At 43.8% G+C, this 22,448-nt stretch overlaps 1 protein-coding gene across 1 annotated transcript in view; it reads left to right on the forward strand.

Annotated features, from left to right (window-relative positions):
- Nucleotides 1-22,448, forward strand: part of LOC139566325 (fidgetin-like) — a 41,955-nt gene that overhangs the window by 7,792 nt on the left and 11,715 nt on the right. The gene's annotated exons all lie outside the window — the stretch shown is intronic.

Consider the following 22,448-nt stretch of genomic DNA (forward strand, 5'->3'; position numbering starts at 1 on the left):
CATGTTTGTGTCTTTGTGGGTGTGCTTGCCAATTTGTGTGTTAGAGTCTCTATCAGTTTTTGTGTGTTTGTGTCGGGTGCAGGGTTTGGCTGTGTGTGAGAATGTAGACTCGGCTAAGGATGGTACTGTATGCACTGGGTAATGAGATGCAGCTCTGAGCTCCTCAACCTGGTTTCATACATTATCCATATAGGCAGATACACGCGTGGTATTGACTTTTGAGTGGGTGTGCATCAGTCGTGGGAGTTGTTTTGGGTCAAAGAGGAAGATATATATTTTTTTTTTTAAACCCAACCGATGCAATTGCTTCCATTATTTTCAGAAGGTTTTGTTTGACATGTAGAAAATATATCCTCTTCTACTTTTAACTCACCACTCGCTTGTTTTAGTCTTATTAGATAGAAAACATGCAAAAATCGGTGTTTGTGTGTGTGGGTGTTCTTCTTGTATGTGTTTCTGTTCTTAGTGTGTGTGTGGCAAAAGAACCTCATCACATTTAGTGTTGAATTGAGAGACTTGGCCAACTTCCACCCTCCACCCGGTCGACACATTAATCCTGTTCTTCACACTCCTCCGGGCCAATGAGAACCCTGGGGGGGCTCAATGACATGATTACTAATGTGTGCTTTGGAATAAAGACTGCCGTTGTGTCCTGCAAAGCTCATAAACCACTGTATGATTTGTCCATTGTTGTCAAATCACTTTGCTTTTGCCAAGAACTAGGCATTTCACTGAAGGCTTAATGCTTTTGAAACCGTCAGCGACGTATTCGAGTTCCTCTTTTGTTACTTTGGCCGGGAAACTGCCAAGAGCGCTGCGCTGAATATTGTTGTCAGGATAGAAAAGGGGGGTTTTGCCAGAAGAGTCCATTGAGCAGACTGAATGGACCATTCATATTTAAGAAGAATTACCCAGGCGCCATATTGTTGGCGCAACAAGGCTAAACGCTCTCCAACAAGGGCGAGATTGTGGGTATTTTGACGAGTTGTGAAAGTGTAGAAAGCATGGGTCCTTAAAAAAGTTTCAAAAAGAACTGCGGTGGGCCGTATGAATGGAATAAAATCATTGTTGCAATTATGAAAAGTGGTGCGAGTATTTTTAAAGTGGTAGTAGAAAGGGCTGGTAATTGGCAGGGACCTCACGGTACAATATTATCACCATACTTAGGTGTCGATACAATATGTATTGTGATTCTCACGGTTCTATATGTATTGCGATTCGAAGATGGAGAACAAGCTATAAAGGGAAAATACTGGAGTTTTAGTGCAGGTACAGCCAACTAGCGCACAAATAATATTGTAGTATTGTCAAAATGGTACGATGCGAAATATCGTCAAAAATAATATCCCGATATGTAACTGTATCGATTTTTTCCCACATCACTAACTGGTAGCTGTAGATTTATCTCAGGGTCGAACACATTTGTCATTTTAGAGACAGCTAGAGGTGATAGTTTTATGGTTGTACTTCAAAGCACCATATTAAATTCACAATGTATTGTTAAGAAAGCAAAAGGTTCACTTACTGTTCTCCAGAATGGGTTTTATTGACGCTCGTGATACTGCAACATTTCAACTGACCCATATTTGTCTGGTGCCAATGTCAGTTATCCCTCTCTTTCCATGAATTTTACAATGCAACCCAGTTATTTGCTACAGACACCTTTCCCCCAGCATTCTCCACTAATAATCCTAATAGCAGAATATTCTTAACAGACATAACCTTTAGAATGTACTACCCAGCTAACACATTTTGATTCCAAGAACATTGTAGGAGAACCAAAGGAGAACCTTTCGGGAATGTTACGGGAATGTTCTGTGCTAGCTGGGTACAGTACCACACCCTTTAATTTGTTCTGAAGCACTAGAATCTCTGCTCCCTTGGAAGGCAGTCCAGTCCTGTTTACAGTACGGTATTCGCTCGCTAGGCTAGCCCTTAGCAGAGTGTCATCTAGTCTAGAGCCTTTATGTCACCCTGGCCATGCATTCACCCGGGTATTAATCACCACTGTGGATCTGCGTCTTAGAGGATTATCAAATTTATTGTTTGGCTGCCTGGGACTGTAATGGGTGTTTAATTACTCAATAAAAGCGCTTTTATGGATTCCAGTCCTCCCGTGTATCGAGCAAATGGTATTGATCTGGCTCTCCGCTGCAACATGATCGCCTGTGAAGGAGAATTAGAGCTGCCCGCCTGCCTGCCAATGGGCCTGCTCGTTCATTAGTAGCACATTACATACTGGGTTGGTTCAGACATAAGATTGGTAAGATCAGGGTCTAGACAAGACAAACAGTTAGCTTCTGTACCTTAAATGTGTAGATTTCCTGATATTACACATTTACCGGAAGTTAGTCTGATTTCAGTAGAATCATTCTCAATATGGTTATGTGGTGTTCTGTTAGCACAATTAAGACTCTCTCCTATGACTTGCTATAGTCTAGCTGAGATAGAGTTAAGCTCTGAGATGTCTACCTGCTAAACGGCTTGTTTCTGTAATCTGCATGCCCATTGTGGTCTCCCAGGTACAATGCTCATAACGCCTTATTTCTCCAGCCCTCCCCCTAACGATTACAGGGGTGTGAAATCATCCTAACACGAGGGAAAATGTATGTGTATTAGGAGATTATAGTAGTTGAGTGCTATCTTTAAGTAGGTCTTTCATTGTGTGTTCGCGCATGCGCACATGCGCGGAACGACAGTACCAAATATCGGATTTTTAGGCCACACCTGAATAACGTGATAAAGACTACATCTAATCCTTAATACTGTAAATGTATAGGTCACCTAAGGCCAATCAATCTTAGTCTCTCTCATATCTTCAAGCATTTCAAATGAATGTTTCCCCACTTAGCAGTGAGACAGAGGAGTCCGTGTGGAGACGTCAGTGAAAAAGGGAGAGGGCCACGTATCGTGGGGGAGACGGACCTCGACAGACCATAATAGCAGCACTGTACAATACGGACTACAGTGCCTTTGTAGATAAAGGGATTTTCATGGCGATTCACTTGAACACAGACATGAGTGAAATGTGCTCGGACTGTGGATAATATGAAGTTATTCTCACCGCTCGCAACTATAGTTCAAGTCCTTTGTACTGTGCCGGTGGTCAGCGAGAGATATTGTACGGTTGTATTTAATAGATATTAGATTTAGAGCTTAGTGTCCGTGTGCGGCCACATCAGTCATCAACCACACTCCATCACTTGTAAATAACCTGAGATGATCATTACTTCAGTCCCGGGGTCGTTGTTTTCCACCATTTTCACATTGAGGACCACAACATATCTTTCAGACTGTCAAATATCCCTAGCTTCCATTAAACATGATATAGATTACTATATGGTTAGCAGTCAAATGATTATTTTGATGAAAAGAAAAACGAGGTTCATTTGACATGGAATGGGCTATCTACATACTTGTGTGCACTTGCATTCGTCTATGTCTAAATAATGTACATGAGCAATCTGTAAACATGAAGATATGCATATTCCCCTCCCCTTTTACCGTCATGTACCCTCCCAGTACCATCTCTGTGGTCAGAGTGAGTGTTGGAGAAGACTATTCATTCCGTGCTGAACCGGTGAACTAAGTAATCTGAATGTGCAAGAGGGACAGGCCTATTGGTTTACAAATCAATTGGCTGCATGTCCATGCCATTAGGTTGACATGTTACGGACGCAGTAAGAAGTGGTCGTAGAGGAAGGCTGTGGTTTGTTCCCCTGCTCCCCTGGACCTAGTCCAGCTCCTAGACTCGCTTATCTCTGTTTCCATTCATTCTCTCTGTCTTTTCTTCGCTCCACCACTGTTTGGCTATTCTCAGTGGATGAGTGCTTCAGGGGATATTGCTTACGGGAAAGTGTTTGTTTGTGTGTGTGTGTGTGTGTGTGTGTGTGTGTGTGTGTGTGTGTGTGTGTGTGTGTGTGTGTGTGTGTGTGTGTGTGTGTGTGTGTGTGTGTGTGTGTGTGTGTGCGTGTGTGTGTGTGTGGAGAAAGAGGAGATATTTTGGCCAATGAACCCTTGTTTAGCTCCATCCTCCAGCTCTGCTTTCTTGGAGTGAGTAAGTGCTCCCCAGGGAGAGAGGGCTGTAGTTTACCCAGCCTTAATGCACACACACACACACAGCACACACAGGCTGGCTCAGTGATGTGTGGTGCTGTGGGATAGGAAACAAAAGTAATCTGAAGAGATTCCCATGTTAGACACTGCCTCATAGCCTCATTTCTCTTGCCTGAAGTCAATTTAGGAATATGTTTGAATAGCTCATTTAATACACAGTTCAAAATTGCCCCCACCTCTATAAGAAATCAAATCAAATTTTATTGGTCACATACACATGGTTAGCAGATGTTAATGCGAGTGTAGCGAAATGATTGTGTTTCTAGTTCCAACAGTGCAGTAATATCTAACAAGTAATCTAACAATTCCCAACAACTACCTAATACACACAAATCTAACAAGTAATCTAACAATTCCCCAACAACTACCAACAACACACAAATCTAAAGGGGTGAATGAGAATGTGTACATAAAAGTATATGGATGAGCGTTCAAATCAAATCAAATCAAATTTGATTTGTCACATACACATGGTTAGCAGATGTTAATGCGAGTGTAGCGAAATGCTTGTGCTTCTAGTTCCGACAATGCAGTAATAACCAACGAGTAATCTACCCTAACAATTTCACAACAACTACCTTATACACACAAGTGTAAAGGAATGAAGAAGAGTGGGTGATGGTACAGAACGGCATAGGCAAGATGCAGTAGATGGTATCGAGTACAGTATATACATATGAGATGAGTAATGTAGGGTATGTAAACATTATATGAAGTGGCATTGTTTAAAGTGGCGCTGCTGCGCCTTCTTCACAACGCTGTCTGTGTGGGTGGACCAATTCAGTTTGTCCGTGATGTGTACGAGGAACTTAAAACTTACTACCCTCTCCACTACTGTCCCGTCGATGTGGATAGGGGGGTGTTCCCTCTGCTGTTTCCTGAAGTCCACGATCATCTCCTTTGTTTTGTTGGTGTTGAGTGTGAGGTTATTTTCCTGACACCACACACCGAGGACCCTCACCTCCTCCCTGTAGGCCGTCTCGTCATTGTTGGTAATCAAGCCTACCACTGTAGTGTCGTCTGCAAACTTGATGATTGAGTTGGAGGCGTGCATGGCCACGCAGTCGTGGGTGAACAGTGAGTACAGGAGAGGGCTCAGAACGCACCCTTGTGGGGCCCCAGTGTTGAGGATCAGCGGGGTGGAGATGTTGTTACCTACCCTCACCACCTGGGGGCGGCCCGTCAGGAAGTCCATGACCCAGTTGCACAGGGCGGGGTCGAGACCCAGGGTCTCGAGCTTGATGACGAGTTTGGAGGGTACAATGGTGTTAAATGCTGAGCTGTAGTCGATGAACAGCATTCTCACATAGGTATTCCTCTTGTCCAGATGGGTTAGGGCAGTGTGCAGTGTGGTTGCGATTGCCTCGTCTGTGGACCTATTGGGGCGGTAAGCAAATTGGAGTGGGTCTAGGGTGTCAGGTAGGGTGGAGGTGATATGGTCCTTGACTAGTCTCTCAAAGCACTTCATGATGACGGAAGTGAGTGCTACGGGGTGGTAGTCGTTTAGCTCAGTTACCTTAGCTTTCTTGGGAACAGGAACAATGGTGGCCCTCTTGAAGCATGTGGGAACAGCAGACTGGGATAAGGATTGATTGAATATGTTCGTAAACACACCAGCCAGCTGGTCTGCGCATGCTCTGAGGACACGGCTGGGGATGCCGTCTGGGCCTGCAGCCTTGCGAGGGTTAACATGCTTAAATGTTTTACTCACGTCGGCTGCAGTGAAGGAGAGTCCGCAGGTTTTGGTAGCGGGCCGTGTCAGTAGCACTGTATTGTCCTCAAAGCGAGCAAAGAAGTTGTTTAGTCTGTCTGGGAGCAAGACATTCTGGTCCGCGACGGGGCTGGTTTTCTTTTTGTAATCCGTGATTGACTGTAGACCCTGCCACATACCTCTTGTGTCTGAGCCGTTGAATTGCGACTCTACTTTGTCTCTATACTGACGCTTAGCTTGTTTGATTGCCTTGCTGAGGGAATAGCTACACTGTTTGTATTCGGTCATGTTTCCGGTCACCTTGCCCTGATTAAAATGCAGTGGTTCGCGCTTTCAGTTTCGTGCAAATGCTCCCATCAATCCACGGTTTCTGGTTTGGGAATGTTTTAATAGTTGCTGTGGGTATGACATTGCCGATGCACTTGCTAATAAACTCGCTCACCGAATCAGCGTATTCGTCAATGTTGTTGTTTGATGCAATGCGGAACATATCCCAGTCCACGTGATCGAAGCAATCTTGAAGCGTGGAATCAGATTGGTCGGACCAGCGTTGAACAGACCTGAGCGCGGGAGCTTCCTGTTTTAGTTTCTGTCTATAGGCTGGGAGCAACAAAATGGAGTCGTGGTCAGCTTTTCGGAAAGGAGGGCGGTGGAGGGCCTTATATGCGTTGCGGAAGTTAGAATAACAATGATCTAGGGTTTTACCATTCCTGGTTGCACAATCGATATGCTGATAGAATTTAGGGAGTCTTGTTTTCAGATTAGCTTTGTTAAAATCCCCAGCTACAATGAATGCAGCCTCAGGATATGTGGTTTCCAGTTTACATAGAGTCAAATGAAGTTCGTTCAGGGCCATCGATGTGTCTGCTTGGGGGGGAATATATGCGGCTGTGATTATAATCGAAGAGAATTCTCTTGGTAGATAATGCGGTCGACATTTGATTGTAAGGAATTCTAAGTCAGGTGAACAGAAGGACTTGAGTTCCTGTATGTTGTTATGATCACACCACGTCTCGTTAATCATAAGGCATACCCCCCCCCCCCCCCCCCGCCCTTCTTCTTACCAGAAAGATGCTTGTTTCTGTCAGCGCGATGCGTGAAGAAACCAGCTGGCTGTACCGACTCCGATAGCGTGTCTCGAGTGAGCCATGTTTCCGTGAAGCAAAGAACGTTACAGTCTCTTATGTCTCTCTGGAATGCTACCCTTGCTCGGATTTCATCTACCTTGTTGTCAAGAGACTGGACATTGGCGAGTAGTATGCTCGGGAGCGGTGCGCGATGTGCCCGTCTACGGAGCCTGACCAGAAGACCACTTCGTCTGCCCCTTTTACGGCGTTGTTGTTTTGGTTCGCCGGCTGGGATCGGATCCATAGTCCTGGGTGGTGGGCAAAACAGAGGATCCGCTTCAGGAAAGTCGTATTCCTGGTCGTAATGATGGTGAGTTGACGTTGCTCTTATATCCAATAGTTCCTCCCGACTGTATGTAATAAAACCTAAGATTACCTGGGGTACCAATGTAAGAAATAACACATAAAAAAAAAAAATACTGCATAGTTTCCTAGGAACGCTAAGCGAGGCGGCCATCTCTGTCGGCGCGGGAAGTAGATGGCCGAGCGGCATAGGCAAGGTGCAGTAAATGGTATATAATACAGTATATACATCTGATATGAGTAATGTAAGGTATGTAAACATTATTAAAGTGGCATTATTTAAATTGACTAGTGATCCAGTTATTAAAGTGTCCAGTGATTGGGTCTCAATGTAGGCAGCCTCTCTGAGTTAGTGATTGCTGTTTAGCAGTCTGATGGCCTTAAGATAGAAGCTGTTTCTCAATCTCTCGGTCCCAGCTTTGATGCACCAGTACTGACCTCACCTTCTGGATGATAGCAGTGTGAACAGGCAGTGGCTTGGGTGGTTGTTGTCCTATAATAAGGCCCATTGCAAAATGTTATATGTAATTCACTACAGGTACCTGTGTGAGCTAGTCTAGCTGGGTTAGGATGTTGTAATTCACTGCAGGTTGTCATGTACAAATCTTCCCAGTGTGAAATAGTTCTCAATCGTTCTGATTGTGAAGTCAGGTCGAGGCAGGGTGTGAGAGAAACATCCACACGAGCTCAGCCATCCACTTAAAGAGACGAGCTCAGCCATCCACATAAAGAGACGAGCTCAGCCATCCACATGAAGAGACGAGCTCAGCCATCCACATAAAGAGACGAGCTCAGCCATCCACATAAAGAGACGAGCTCAGCCATCCACATAAAGAGATGAGCTCAGCCATCCACATAAAGAGACGAGCTCAGCCATCCACATAAAGAGACGAGCTCAGCCATCCACATATAGAGATGAGCTCAGCCATCCACATAAAGAGACGAGCTCAGCCATCCACATAAAGAGACGAGCTCAGCCATCCACATATAGAGATGAGCTCAGCCATCCACATAAAGAGATGAGCTCAGCCATCCACATGAAGAGACGAGCTCAGCCATCCACATAAAGAGACGAGCTCAGCCATCCACATGAAGAGACGAGCTCAGCCATCCACATAAAGAGACGAGCTCAGCCATCCACATAAAGAGACGAGCTCAGCCATCCACATGAAGAGACGAGCTCAGCCATCCACATAAAGAGACGAGCTCAGCCATCCACATGAAGAGACGAGCTCAGCCATCCACATAAAGAGACGAGCTCAGCCATCCACATGAAGAGACGAGCTCAGCCATCCACATAAAGAGATGTGCGTGCAATTAACTGGGAACATTTTCGCGCTGGGAGATATTATACAGCATGACGTCACAATCAGAACACAATCAAAACGATTGAGAACTATTTCACACTGGGAAGATTATTACATGACACAGGTACCTGTGTGAGTAAGGCTAGCTGGGCTAGCATGTTGCTCCATCCTCCAGCTCACACAGGTACCTGTAGTGGATTACAACATGCTAGCCCAGCAAGCCTTGCTCACACAGGTACATATGTCGTGTTGCCCAATGTACATGGTCATTGAACACTTGCTCCCTTTAATAATGTTTCCATAATGTTTTACCCATTTCATATCTATATACTGTGTTCTAGTCAAGGCTCAATCTATATAACTACTGCTGTACACACCTTTGATATTCATTCCACACCTTTAATGTCCATACGGTCTATATACAACAATATATACACAGTATATATTTATATATAGCTTGGAGCGGCAGGTAGTCTAGTGGTTAGAGCGTTGGGCCAGTAACCGAAAGGTTGCCTAGATTTAATCCCTGAGCTGACAAGGTAAAGATCTGTCGTTCTGCCCCTGAACAAGGCAGTTAACCCACTGTTCCTAGGCCGTCATTGTAAATGAGAATTTGTTCTTAACTGACTTGCCTAGTTAAATAAAGGTTAAATAAAAAATACTCTCAACTCTGACATTGCTCGTTCTATTTCTTAATTTGTGTGTATTGTGTGTATTATTACGTATATTGCACTGTTGGAGCTAGAAACATTTCGCTGCACCTGCGATAACATCTGCAAAATATGTCTAGGGACCAGTAAAATTTGTTTTGATTTGTAATTGGGTGTGAGCTAGGCTAGCATGGCTATCATGTTGTAATTGGGCTAATGTGTAGAGCTAGGCTACCTGGGCTAGCATGTTGTAATTGGGCTAATGTGTAGAGCTAGGCTACCTGGGCTAGCATGTTGTAATTGGGTTAATGTGTAGAGCTAGGCTACCTGGGCTAGCATGTTGTAATTGGGCTAATGTGTAGAGCTAGGCTACCTGGGCTAGCATGTTGTAATTGGGCTAATGTGTAGAGCTAGGCTACCTGGGCTAGCATGTTGTAATTGGGTTAATGTGTAGAGCTAGGCTACCTGGGCTAGCATGTTGTAATTGGGCTAATGTGTAGAGCTAGGCTACCTGGGCTAGCATGTTGTAATTGGGCTAATGTGTAGAGCTAGGCTACCTGGGCTAGCATGTTGTAATTGGGTTAATGTGTACCTGGTCTTGGAGGGTCAGTCAAGTGAGAGTGTCAGTGTGGTGTGTCGCATTTCCTTTCCTTTATTTTACTTTCCTCTCTCTCTCCCTCTCTCTCTCTCTCTCTCTCTCTTTTTCTCTCGCTCTCTCTTTCTGTTAGCCCCCCTCTCTCTCTCTCTCTCTCTCTCTCTCTCTCTCTCTCTCTCTCTCTCTCTCTCTCTCTCTCTCTCTCTCTCTCTCTCTCTCTCTCGTTCTCTCGCTCTCTCTTTCTGTTAGCCTCCCCTCTCTCTATCTCTCTCGCTGATTGTCTGAAAGTGTGATCACAGTAAGGTAGGAGATGACTGACTTATTGCAGTACTGTGTTGTCCAGAGGAAAGGGGGTAGACGTTGCCCCTAGCAACTGATTTAGGGTCAGATATTTTCACCGAAGCTAATGATGTCATCTCCTCAGCGCCGTTAAGGTTCATTGCACTCTTTCACTTTGACCATTACGAAGCCATTTTAGGCGTTCTCATTCAAATCAATGTCCTTGTTTTTTGAAGTGAGATACTGGTCAAACGTTTGACGGTGCTCACACGAAAAGTGTGTTTCTAATATCCGCTTTACACTAGTTTATCTGTAGTACAGCTTAGACCACTCTAACACCTTTCGGGTACATTAACAGTGAATGTGATTAAAGCCAGAGATCGATAGAGACTGACACACTGCTGGTGACACCAGGTGTGTGTGTGTGTGTGTGTGTGTGTGTGTGTGTGTGTGTGTGTGTGTGTGTGTGTGTGTGTGTGTGTGTGTGTGTGTGTGTGTGTGTGTGTGTGTGTGTGTGTGTGTGTGTGTGTGTGTGTGTGTGTGTGTGTGTGTGTGTGTGTGTGTGTCACGGTGCACCCACCCCAGTAATATGAGAGCAGACACTGCCTGTTAACAGGCCTACAGCTGCTGTCAGGCACTCTCTCTAACTCTGTTAGGGCCCTTATTGATTGCTCATTATTACTGTTCCCTGAAAGATGAGCTTCCCTTATGATTACATTAAATCTGCTCTCTCTTATTCCTCTGAGACACCGTCTGGCTTATTGCTACCCCCCATCACGCTCCATCCGTCGAGATGCCATATTAAGGAGGTAGGCGTTTTGTAATCGCCGTGGTTTTGCCTGTTTAGTTTGATGCTTCCAAATACCTGTCTGGAACTTGTTTGAGGAATTGACTAACCTGGTCTCTCTGTGAAATGGAAATAAGCGATGATTGATATTCTTTTTGTCAATTGTAATTATACTTACAATAACGATTTTTTGATTTCCTCCCCACTAATTTGATGTAATACTAAAGCAGTTATTGTAAAACAAAAGGGAAAATAGAGGATAGGAGAGGAAATAATGACTAATGACATTAAGACACTAAGATCTTCTCTTTGTAAATGAAGCAAGTATCTGTGTCTTTCCTCGTCTTGTGGTGTGATATCATGAGTGAGTTGTCTGAAATATATATTGATCAGTCAGTCACGGGCTGGTTCTTGTAAAGTTTGGACTTTTCCAAATCTACCCCTCAGTCTCAGAGCTGCATCAGAGGGCATCTTATCACTCAGTCCAGATGAATTATTCAAAGGAATCGACGGCGTCAGTTCAGTCTGAGAACCTGTGATGATGTTACGCTGACTGCCTGGCTGGATTGATATTCACTCAGAGAACTGTAATGGATGTCCTCATAGAGTTAAACTAACAGCTTATTCCAACTTCCAAAGGCACAAATGTCTCGGGAGCAAAGAGACTGAAATAAGTGTGGTGTAGTTTGGTTGGAGTTATTTTTATTTTGAGAGTGTGGGGTGTGAGTGTGTTGCCGCTCCTCAGAGGTAGACTGGGGAACGCTAGTGAGAATCTCTTGCCCCCTCGACACGTCTGGCTCAGTCTCAATGCCACAGATCGATGGCCATATTGATCCACTGTTTGAGTGCTTAGACAACCTGTGTGAGTTACACCAGAATGAAATCCACATTGAATTCAAAGTAGAGGTATTTTAGACTCCAAATGAGTCTGGAATTAACCAATGGTTTTCGTCATGTTTTACCAAATTGTAAAATATTATTAGCAATATTAAAGTAAGCACATTTTTCTTATTCCGTATAATTTCAGGCATGAATTAAATAATTGCAAACTGTCAATAATGTCCTTTTATTTGGTGTGTCTGTATCCCTTCATGTAGATTTTTGTTGGATGAAAAACCCGCCTGAGCTGGCAGTGCCTGATGTGAAGTGTGAAAGACTTGACACCTTTGACTCCCAAACTGATCCCATGCATTTACAGTTCAATATGGAGGTTGGGGTTATTTCAGAATGGTGCTGTTCAGTAGTAGAGACAGGCTGTGCTCTGCTGAAGGCAGTTTTTAATCTGAGCCAACTCCTGTTTGGAGCGGGCCTCTGACCCCCATCTCACCAACACGCGGTCGCCCGCCTTTTCCTCTTTTGGAGGATTGTCAGGGTGGCTATCATCAGATAATTAGCAGCAGCAGAACTCTTAACTGGTGACTCCTCTCTCTGTTGGAGGGGTTTGCACTGTTGGCTATGGCAGTGTAGAATTTAATCTGACACCAACCACTATCAAGAAGCGCATGCATTCGATGCACACAAGCACGCACGCACGCACACACACACACTCATTCACAAACAGTGTCACTTTGACAGCCATGCCTGACTCGTCTGTCAAGAGCTTAACGTTACCGTGCCTGCCGCAGCACACACACACAGACAGAAAGCCAGTGACAACAGACAAAGTTATGCATCAGTGGCTGGTGTTCAATAACCATTCAAGAGGAAACTCTGGTTCCACTGTTGTCAGAAGGTGTGACAAAACTCTTTCAAATGAAGATAATAGTAATTGTAGGTATTTCTTGTACATGAAATGTACCAAATTGGCTTTAATTGACATTTGATTTCCATGAACAATATTTTTCAAGTCGACACCACACTGGCACTCAAGGAATCACACAGGAATATGAACAAATTGAAAACAGCATATCTCGAGTCCACATTCTTTGTAGGGGACTTTAACAAAATAAATCTAATGAAAGTTCTCCCAAAATTCCACCAACACATCTCTTGCCTCTTGCAGGAAAAATAAGTTGGACATTTCTCCATTTCCGAGACGGACACAAAGCCCTCCTTCGACCCCCTTCGGAAAATCAGACCACACCTTCATTCTGATCCTGCAAGTCTACAAACAAAAATTAAAGCAGGAAAAGCCATGGTAAGATTTGTTAAACGCTGGTCTGACCAATCAGAATTTATGCTACAAGACTGAGAAATTGTCTGGGTTGCCTCTGACAATAACATCAACGAGTACACAGACTCAGTCACAGGGTTCATCAGGAAATGCATAGAGGATGTTATCCCAACAATGACTATTCACACATATCCCAAACAGAAACTGTAGTTCAATAGCAACATCCGTGCAAAACTGAGAGCGCGAACCAGCGCATTCAACTTGGATTTCTGGGAATATGGATGAATACAAAAAGACCAGCTACGACCTCCAGAAATAAATCAAAAGACGAAAAAAGACAGTACAGGGATTGCATTTAGATGGCTGACGCTTGAAGCATGTGGCAAGGACTACAAACCATTGCGGACTACAAGGGGAAAACTATCAGCATGGCGAACACAGATGCCTTTCTCCTAGACAAGCTAAGCATCTTCTACTGTATGCTCATTTCGAGGAAATCAACACTGATCACTCTACGAGGCCCCCCACTGCTGTAGAGGACTGAGCTCTCAATCTCTGTGACTGATGTGAGTAGGACCTTCAAGCATGTGAATACTCGCAGAGCAGACGGCATCCCCGGCCGCGTCCTCAGAGCATGTGCACACCAGCTGGCTGGAGTATTCAAACTCTCCCTGTCCCAGTCTGTGGTGACCACATGCTTCAAGATGTCCATCATTGTCCCTTTATCCAAGCAAACTAAGGCAACCCGCCTAAATTACTATCACCCTTGTAAGAATATTCAGCGATAAATACAAAGTGCAGAGAACTAGAGATCAATGGAACTAGTTGTTTTTCAGTTCAACATCTGTTTAGAATCTGTGTAGGGCTTCCAGTTTGGGACTCATAGCGCGTGTGGCAAGTTCTCATTGGTCCAAACTATCTATACATTGAAGCCTGAAACAGGATACTTTGTATTTGGCCATTGGCCCAATTTTACTGCAGTGAATTCTAGTTAGTCAACAACAGGCTAGGCGTCGGTATAAACTACATCCTGTCTCAGTGGAGAAACAACGAGAACAGGGAAGAATGACCATCGAACATCCACTTTCAAGCATAACAACTATGATTTGTTCTCTTTGAATAAATCTATTTTTCTCCCCCTGATTTGCTTTGGGGTCTGTGTTGTTGAAGAATAACATCAACTGCTAACATCCTGTAGCACTTACATCTGTTGTCATGAAGTGCTTCAAGAGGCTGGTCAAGGACCACATCAGCTCCACCTTACCTGACACCCTGGACCCACTCCAATTTGCATACCTCCCCAACAGATCCACAGATGACGCAATCACCATTGCGCTACACACTACCCTATCCCACCTGGACAAGAGGAACACCTATGTGAGAATGCTGTTCATTGCCTACAGCTCAGCGTTCAACACCATAGTCCCCTTCAAGCTTGACACTAAGCTCAAGGCCCTGGGTATGAGGACCATCTGCAATTGGATCCTGGACTTCCTGACAGGCAGACCCCAGGTGGTGAGGGTAGGCAACAACACCTCTGCCACGCTGACCCTCAACACGGGGGCCCCATACGGGTGCATGCTCAGCCCCCTCCTCTGCTCCTTGTGGTGTCAGGGAACAGCCTCTCCCTCAGCGTCAGCCAAACCAAGGAGCTGATCGTGGACTACAGGAAACAGGGGGAGGAGCCCTCCCCTATTGTCATTGACAGGGCTGCAGTGGAGAGGGTCTAAAGCTCCAAGTTCCTCGGCGTCCACATCACAGAGAACCTGACATGGTCCAATTACACTACCACCGTAGGCGCCTGAAGAAATTCGGCATGGGATCTCGGATCCTAATGAAGTTCTACAGCTGCACATTTGACAGCCTGGTACTCCTGGTATGGCAACTGCTTCGCCCTAAACCAGAAGGCCCTATAGAGGGCCTAATACATCACTTGGGGCGGACTTCCTGCCTTTCAGGACATCTACACCAGGCGGTGCCTGAGGAAGGCCCAAAAGATCATCAAGGACTCCAGTCACCCGAGCCACAGACTTTTCACTCTGCTACCATCCGGCAAGCGGTATCGGAATATCGGGTCCCAGACCAACAGGCTCCGAGACAGCTTCAACCACCAGGCCATCAGACTGCTGAAAAACTCAACCTAGCTGTCTCCCTGCACAGACCTGCTGCACATTAGAGACTATTTGCACCGGAGACTATATATGGACCATAGAAATTATTTGCACTGACTACCCACATATCCAACCCTTACACACAAACACACACATAAGCACACACAGAACTCTCACACACACACACACACACACACACACACAGTCAACGCTGCTGTTCTATTATATACTATTGATCTCACTACCCACTTAATATTAGAAAATACAGTGTAAATCCAGTCCATTATTAATGTACAACTAGCTCTATTACATCTACTATTTTGGACTCTTCTCATTGTTATTATTAATCACTGGTTAATGTACTGCATTGTTATTATTGATCACTGGTTAATGTACTGCATTGCTATTATTAATCACTGGTTAATGTACTGCATTGTTATTATTGATCACTGGTTAATGTACTGCATTGTTATTATTGATCACTGGTTAATGTACTGCATTGTTATTATTAATCACTGGTTAATGTACTGCATTGTTATTATTGATCACTGGTTAATGTACTGCATTGTTATTATTAATCACTGGTTAATGTACTGCATTGTTATTATTAATCACTGGTTAATGTACTGCATTGTTATTATTGATCACTGGTTAATGTACTGCATTGTTATTATTAATCACTGGTTAATGTACTGCATTGTTATTATTAATCACTGGTTAATGTACTGCATTGTTATTATTGATCACTGGTTAATGTACTGCATTGTTATTATTAATCATTGGTTAATGTACTGCATTGTTATTATTGATCACTGGTTAATGTACCGCATTGTTATTATTGATCACTGGTTAATGTACCGCATTGTTATTATTAATCACTGGTTAATGTACTGCAATGTTATTATTAATCACTGGTTAATGTACTGCATTGTTATTATTGATCACTGGTTAATGTACTGCATTGTTATTATTAATCATTGGTTAATGTACTGCATTGTTATTATTGATCACTGGTTAATGTACCGCATTGTTATTATTGATCACTGGTTAATGTACCGCATTGTTATTATTAATCACTGGTTAATGTACTGCAATGTTATTATTAATCATTGGTTAATGTACTGCATTGTTATTATTAATCACTGGTTAATGTACTGCATTGTTATTATTAATCACTGGTTAATGTACATTTACATTTACATTTAAGTCATTTAGCTGACGCTCTTATCCAGAGCGACTTACAAATTGGAAAGTTCATACATATTCATCCTGGTCCCCCCGTGGGGAATGAACCCACAACCCTGGCGTTGCAAGCGCCATGCTCTACCAACTGAGCCACACGGGACCACATGTACTGCATTGTTATTAGTAATCACTGGTTAATGTACTGCATTGTTATTATTAATCACGGGTTAATGTACTGCATTGTTATTATTAATCACTGGTTAATGTACTGCATTGTTATTATTAATCACTGGTTAATGTACTGCATTGTTATTATTAATCACTGGTTAATGTACTGCATTGTTGAGGGAGCTAGGACATAAGCATTTCGGTGCATCTTTTATACCTGCTGTAAATTGTGTTTGGAACAAATACATTTGATTTGATTTGACAATGAGATGTATGCATATGCTGATATTGTGTCTCATTTAGTACCTACGGACCGTGAATCCAATGGCCTGCTCTGTGATTTCGTTGTGTTTGTACGCGTCGTCGTGTGGATTATTCTCTGACTACAACATTAGAATAATGAGCGGGGAAAGAGCCTTTCTCTTCTAGTGTCTCTTTGTGCTGCCGCGGTAAAAACCCTGTGAATAGTTCTTCTGGATTACCTATCAGTCTTCTCTCCCCAAGCACCCAATAGATGGTACTTCCAGAAATGAGTCACTTGAAAATGATCATCGTCCAACACCGTGTAAGGTAATGGATAACCATCACACTCCATTTCCCTGCCTCCTCACCCACACAAACGCAGCGCTCTTGAAATATGATGCATCTACTGTGCTTAGCGGGCACTTAATGTCTGAAAGAAACCTGTTTGCGTTGATTTACCGACCGCAACGGTAAAAAAAAAGAGTGCGCCTCGCGACGTTCAGTGTCTCGCCTCTTGTTCACTCAATAATTATCTCATTTTATTTACGCAGACAGACAGCTTTAGACGAGGTGAGAGCCTTCCCCTCCATTATCTGTAGGTGGGCCTCTCTCGCTGCCTCTCTACTACACCCCCTCAGAGTCCACAGTCCCTTAATGACGTCCTCCACGTCGAGGACTTTTCCATGTTTCGATTTCACGAGGAACACACAGTGCACATAGACATGTAGGCACGCACGTGTGCACACACGCACACACACACACACACACACACACACACACACACACACACACACACACACACACACACACACACACACACACACACACACACACACACACACACACACACACACACACTCCACCTGTGTTAAAAAATAAACGTTGAACTGAATGACACAATGACTCTCCTCTGCCGGTCGTCCAATCAATGTGGTTTCTAAAAGGATTAGGGCCTTCAGTCTGAAATCTATTTTAATTACTTAACAAGCAGGTAAACAAACTCGCGGTCGCACCGCCGGTATAGATCCAGGCTGGGGTGTATCAATACCACCTAGCCCTGTGTTAACCCCTGCAGACCCCCTAAAGAAAGGAGATCTTGGGCCCCTCCCAAATGGCACCTTATTACCTATAAAGTGCACTACGTTTGAACAGGGCCCATATGGCACTGGTGGAAAGTAGTGCACTGTATAGGGAATAGGGTGCCATTTGGAACAAAGTCCTGGACTACGCCACCAGGAGGATCCCATCACCTCTAACAGGTTTAGAATATATGTAGATGAGGTCCCTCAGCAGTGGCTTACTGTTTTAAATGAGCCCTGTTTTTTTCTACCGTCCTGAGAATGTCAGCACATTCTGGGGACGTATTAGGACATGTCCATGCTTGTTAAGATGAATCTGCAGGATTGCAGTTTGTGTGTGATGGTGTGTGTGGTATGTGTTGGTGAGATGAGATGAGATGAGGGAGGAGTAAGAGGGGGGGTCATTAGGTTGGCTAACAGCGGTGAAAGGCATTGTCGGTGTTAACACTGGGTTAAAATGATCTGGTGTCTTGTCTCAGTGGGCTACAGGCCCGGTGTGTGTTTATGTATGTGTGTGCTGTGTCTTTGAGAATGCCATCGTGGGTATAACCGGGTGATTAGGCACGGTGCGCCAGTCACAGGAAATGGACTGTCTGAATGACAGGCCCGACTGCATTAAAGATGAATGGCGAGGCGCTAGGGCGTTAGCGTCCCCGTGTCGCCGCCGCGGCTTAGAGCTCACTCTGAATATCTCTCAATTTCCTCCCTGACTGACACGTGAAGCCATGCACAATTTCCTTGATCCGGAGCATTTGTTTAACTGCGCTCTCCGTTTAACCCAGAGCTCTGATAGTAGGTCTAGTAAAAGGCAATTTATCCAGTGTCAATTTATTATGCAGCTCGGAGGAAAGTGTCACTATATTTGCCTAGGTAGATTTGTTAGTGCTCAATGGAGTAATCAAAAGTGTCTGTATTGTCATGGGACATGGACTCTTCGCAACATTAGCTCACTTTTAAGGTCTGAAACATCTGGCAAACCTTTAGTGGAGTGTGAACTATCACTTTAACTATCCCTGAAAGCTGGCGGGTTATAGTTTCTAGAGCAAATCCATACGTGAGGGAGAATTAGTAGGGATGAGGGATCACCAAATTACTAGGAATATTTAAAGGGTATCTGTCGGATTTTCTCAAATGACCTGTCACTCAGAATTTCCTGAATTCCAGTTGTTATATGTTTTTTAATATAAAATCTCATTTTCGTTGATGACAGCTTATCTTTTGTGTCTGTATTGAAAGTGGGAAGTCACTGCTCGCTGTCTGTGCTTTTAACTCGCTCTGTTTTTGTGGTTGTTGTTTTCCCTCAGTCTAGTTGTTGTCATGGTAGGCCACCGAACAGTGGTTGGGCTTCAAAATACGTGCTTCAAAGACTGCAATGCTTGGTTGTTGTTTATCTTTACAGTTTCAGAAGAAATTGGGGGGGGGGTTTGGTCTTTGCTTGGTCTGTGGGGGTTCGTAACTAATTTGTCAGGCTTTGGGTTCAAGCTATTTTATTTTAATTTTGTTTTATATATATTTCAGTTTTGGAAGGGATCTGTGGAGTGACAGATAATATTTTTGAGGATGAAATGATCTAATCCTCAGACATTGGAATTTAAACATTCACGTGAGGTGTTTCAGCTCCATCTTCTCAGACACAAAGTACCTCTTTAAATCCGCATTTACATACCAACAGAAGAGAAAGAAATACTTAAAATATAACTTCATTTGTTCTGTTGTCTTTGAGGTTGAACCCCAGACTCCCAAGTCCTTGCTTTCTCTTCTGTTTCAAGCTCTATAAACAGGCAGCTTGATTCTAAGTGGAGTTTTTTGCCTGACAATCTATTGTATACAGGTACCCACATTTCTGAACAGCACTATGAGTATTCGTGGGCCACCACACAATAGTTACCTTCATTAGAAGTACACAAGCGTTTAGGAATCCAGATGACAACATTGATGCAATGTTATAGCTGGGTCATACGCTAAGAGTCAAACTGTAACTTCTTAGCTTAGGGACCTGACATCAGTATTTGTAAGTGCAGAGGTGCAATCAATTAACCAAAACACTGAAGCAATTTTGATTGCAGTGTCTGACACTCATTCACGACTAATTACTTAATTAATTGCATTTTAGAGGGCTTAATCACATTATTTTACACGGCAGGTAGCGTGCCAATACGGCATCGCCACTGGCTTAGTAACAGTGTCAATGTGGCAGCCTCATTAACAAGGTGACACACACACGCACACGCACACACACACACAATATCTCGCTGAATTCGGGGTTAAATGATGCCCTCTGCTCTATTTCAGTAATTGCTGTGACCGTTTCCTCATGAAATTTAATTGGTCTCTTATTCTCATTTGATGAAGTTAGATCACTTGTCAATCAGTTGCTGCCACAAATTCAGTCTTTCACCACATTTAATTTCAAAACCCGCTGCTGAACGTGTTCTGAATATATTGCGGCATAACTTGTTTGGTGTGCATAATATGAGATGACTCGTCGGAAGAGAAGGATCTTTGGATGTGTGTTTGTTCACGTGTCTGTCGCTGTAAAGGCATGGATCTTAATTATGACAGGGCTGAAATAGGTAGTCGCTCACACACTCTCTGTGCAGAATCACACAGCTTCAAAGAGCTCATTAGTGCTTTCTGAAGACCTGTTTACTCCACACACACAGACACACACGCACGCATACACACACACACACCCCGTTCTATTATACAGCCGCGTTGATGCCAATGTCCAGAAGCAGAAATGAGTTTGATTTGATCTTCTATATGACGGACAGAAAGGACACAGACATGCCTTGATGCTCTCTGGACGTATCCAAATGTTGTTGGATGTTGTTGCAGATGAGTGAATTAATGTTCGGCCAGACGCACACACGCACACGCACACGCACGCACGCACGCACGCACGCACGCACGCACGCACGCACACACACACACACACACACACACACACACACACACACACACACACACACACACACACACACACACACACACAGTTCCTGATCAAAGTCTAGTTGCTCTTGACAATTTTGCTACACGGTCATTCATGGTGATCCATCCATATTCCATATTCCATAGAGATTTGTGTATTCCATGTTTTAACCATCACATAGACTACAATGTATGATTCAAGTGCCAGTCTTAGGGCCTTATTCCATGTGTTTGTGGAAGTGCATGAGGTTCAAAGCCTTGAGTTCAAACTCATATGCCCTCATCTGAATAACGGGAGAGTAATCAGTGTTACCTGATTTAAATAGTGCAAGTTATCATTTGGCCCTCATTTGCATAGTGGAGGTAATCACTCTGGATGCGTCTCAAATAGCACCCTATTCCCTATATTCTGCACCTCTGGACCAGGGCCCATAGGGCTATGGTCAAAAGTAGTGCACTATGTAGGGAATAGGATACCATTGAGACGCATGCTGTGGCTTTACATTAACCCCCTGATTGGAGAGATGAAGGCACTGATGGAGCCTGACACGTCTCTTAGAAGTGTTGGCTTTATTGATGATGGAATTATAAAGATTCCATGTTTTCTAAATGGATTTAAATAAGATAGGGGTGATTGAGGTTTTCTATGTTAATATTACGGTGATAAAAGGGAGGTTAGGGGGTTGTTTAAGTGGGCTGGAATTTGGAAGATGTGTTGTTGTTTTTTTACTGCGTAGAAGGTCGTGTGGGTGTGTATTTATTTGTGTGTGGGTGTGTATTTATGTGTGTGTGTGTGTATTTATTTGTGTGTGTGTGTGTGTGTGTGTGTGTGTGTGTGTGTGTGTGTGTGTGTGTGTGTGTGTGTGTGTGTGTGTGTGTGTGTGTGTGTGTGTGTGTGTGTGTGTGTGTGTGTGTGTGTGTGTGTGTGTGTGTGTGTGTGTGTGTGTGTGTGTGTGCTTGTATCCGTTGGCACTGCATACCCTCTCTCTCACCCTCCATTTCCCCTATAGCTTCTCTCTCTTCCTTTGTCCCTCTCCCCCTCTGTCATCCCCCTTCTCTTTCCCTCCTTCCCTCCTGTGTGTTTCTCTCCATTGACATGCTGGCAGCTGAACCGTGGTCCCCAGAGCAAGGCCCGGTACACAGTACTAGGAGTCAGACTGTGAATTCTGCAACACAGGCAGGGAGGAGGGAGGGAGGCATCTCTAGTTAATAATAACACTGTGAGGGGAGAGACTAGCTAGCACTCCAAGGAGAGAGAGAGAGAGAGAGAGAGAGAGAGAGAGAGAGAGAGAGAGAGAGAGAGAGAGAGAGAGAGAGAGAGAGAGAGAGAGAGAGAGAGAGAGAGAGAGAGAGAGAGAGAGAGAGAGAGAGAGAGAGAGAGAGAGAGAGATGTTGTTTGGGTAGACCAGGGTATTGTGAGAGAGATACAAGAAGATATACTGTTGTGTTGAAATATTGAAGAGAGATACTATATTTTTAAGAGAGTACAGAAGGGTCTTTTCCCACCCAAACTGTTGCTACCATAACCTCTGAACTACTTAATACTCTGCTATCTACAATTGAAATGATCATTCTTCCAATAAATTACATTTACCCCAAAAATTGAAATGCCATCGAAGTATTTTAGAACTTTGGACAAATATTGCAGCTATCGTATATTGGAGAAGTTGTGAGGTTTTTGAACCTCACAATTAGTGTAAAGGATGTGAGAATTACTGCAATAACCACCCACATAGCTATCGG

The sequence above is a fragment of the Salvelinus alpinus genome, chromosome 38 (genome assembly GCF_045679555.1).
Source record: "Salvelinus alpinus chromosome 38, SLU_Salpinus.1, whole genome shotgun sequence".
Classification (NCBI taxonomy): Eukaryota; Metazoa; Chordata; class Actinopteri; order Salmoniformes; family Salmonidae; genus Salvelinus; species Salvelinus alpinus.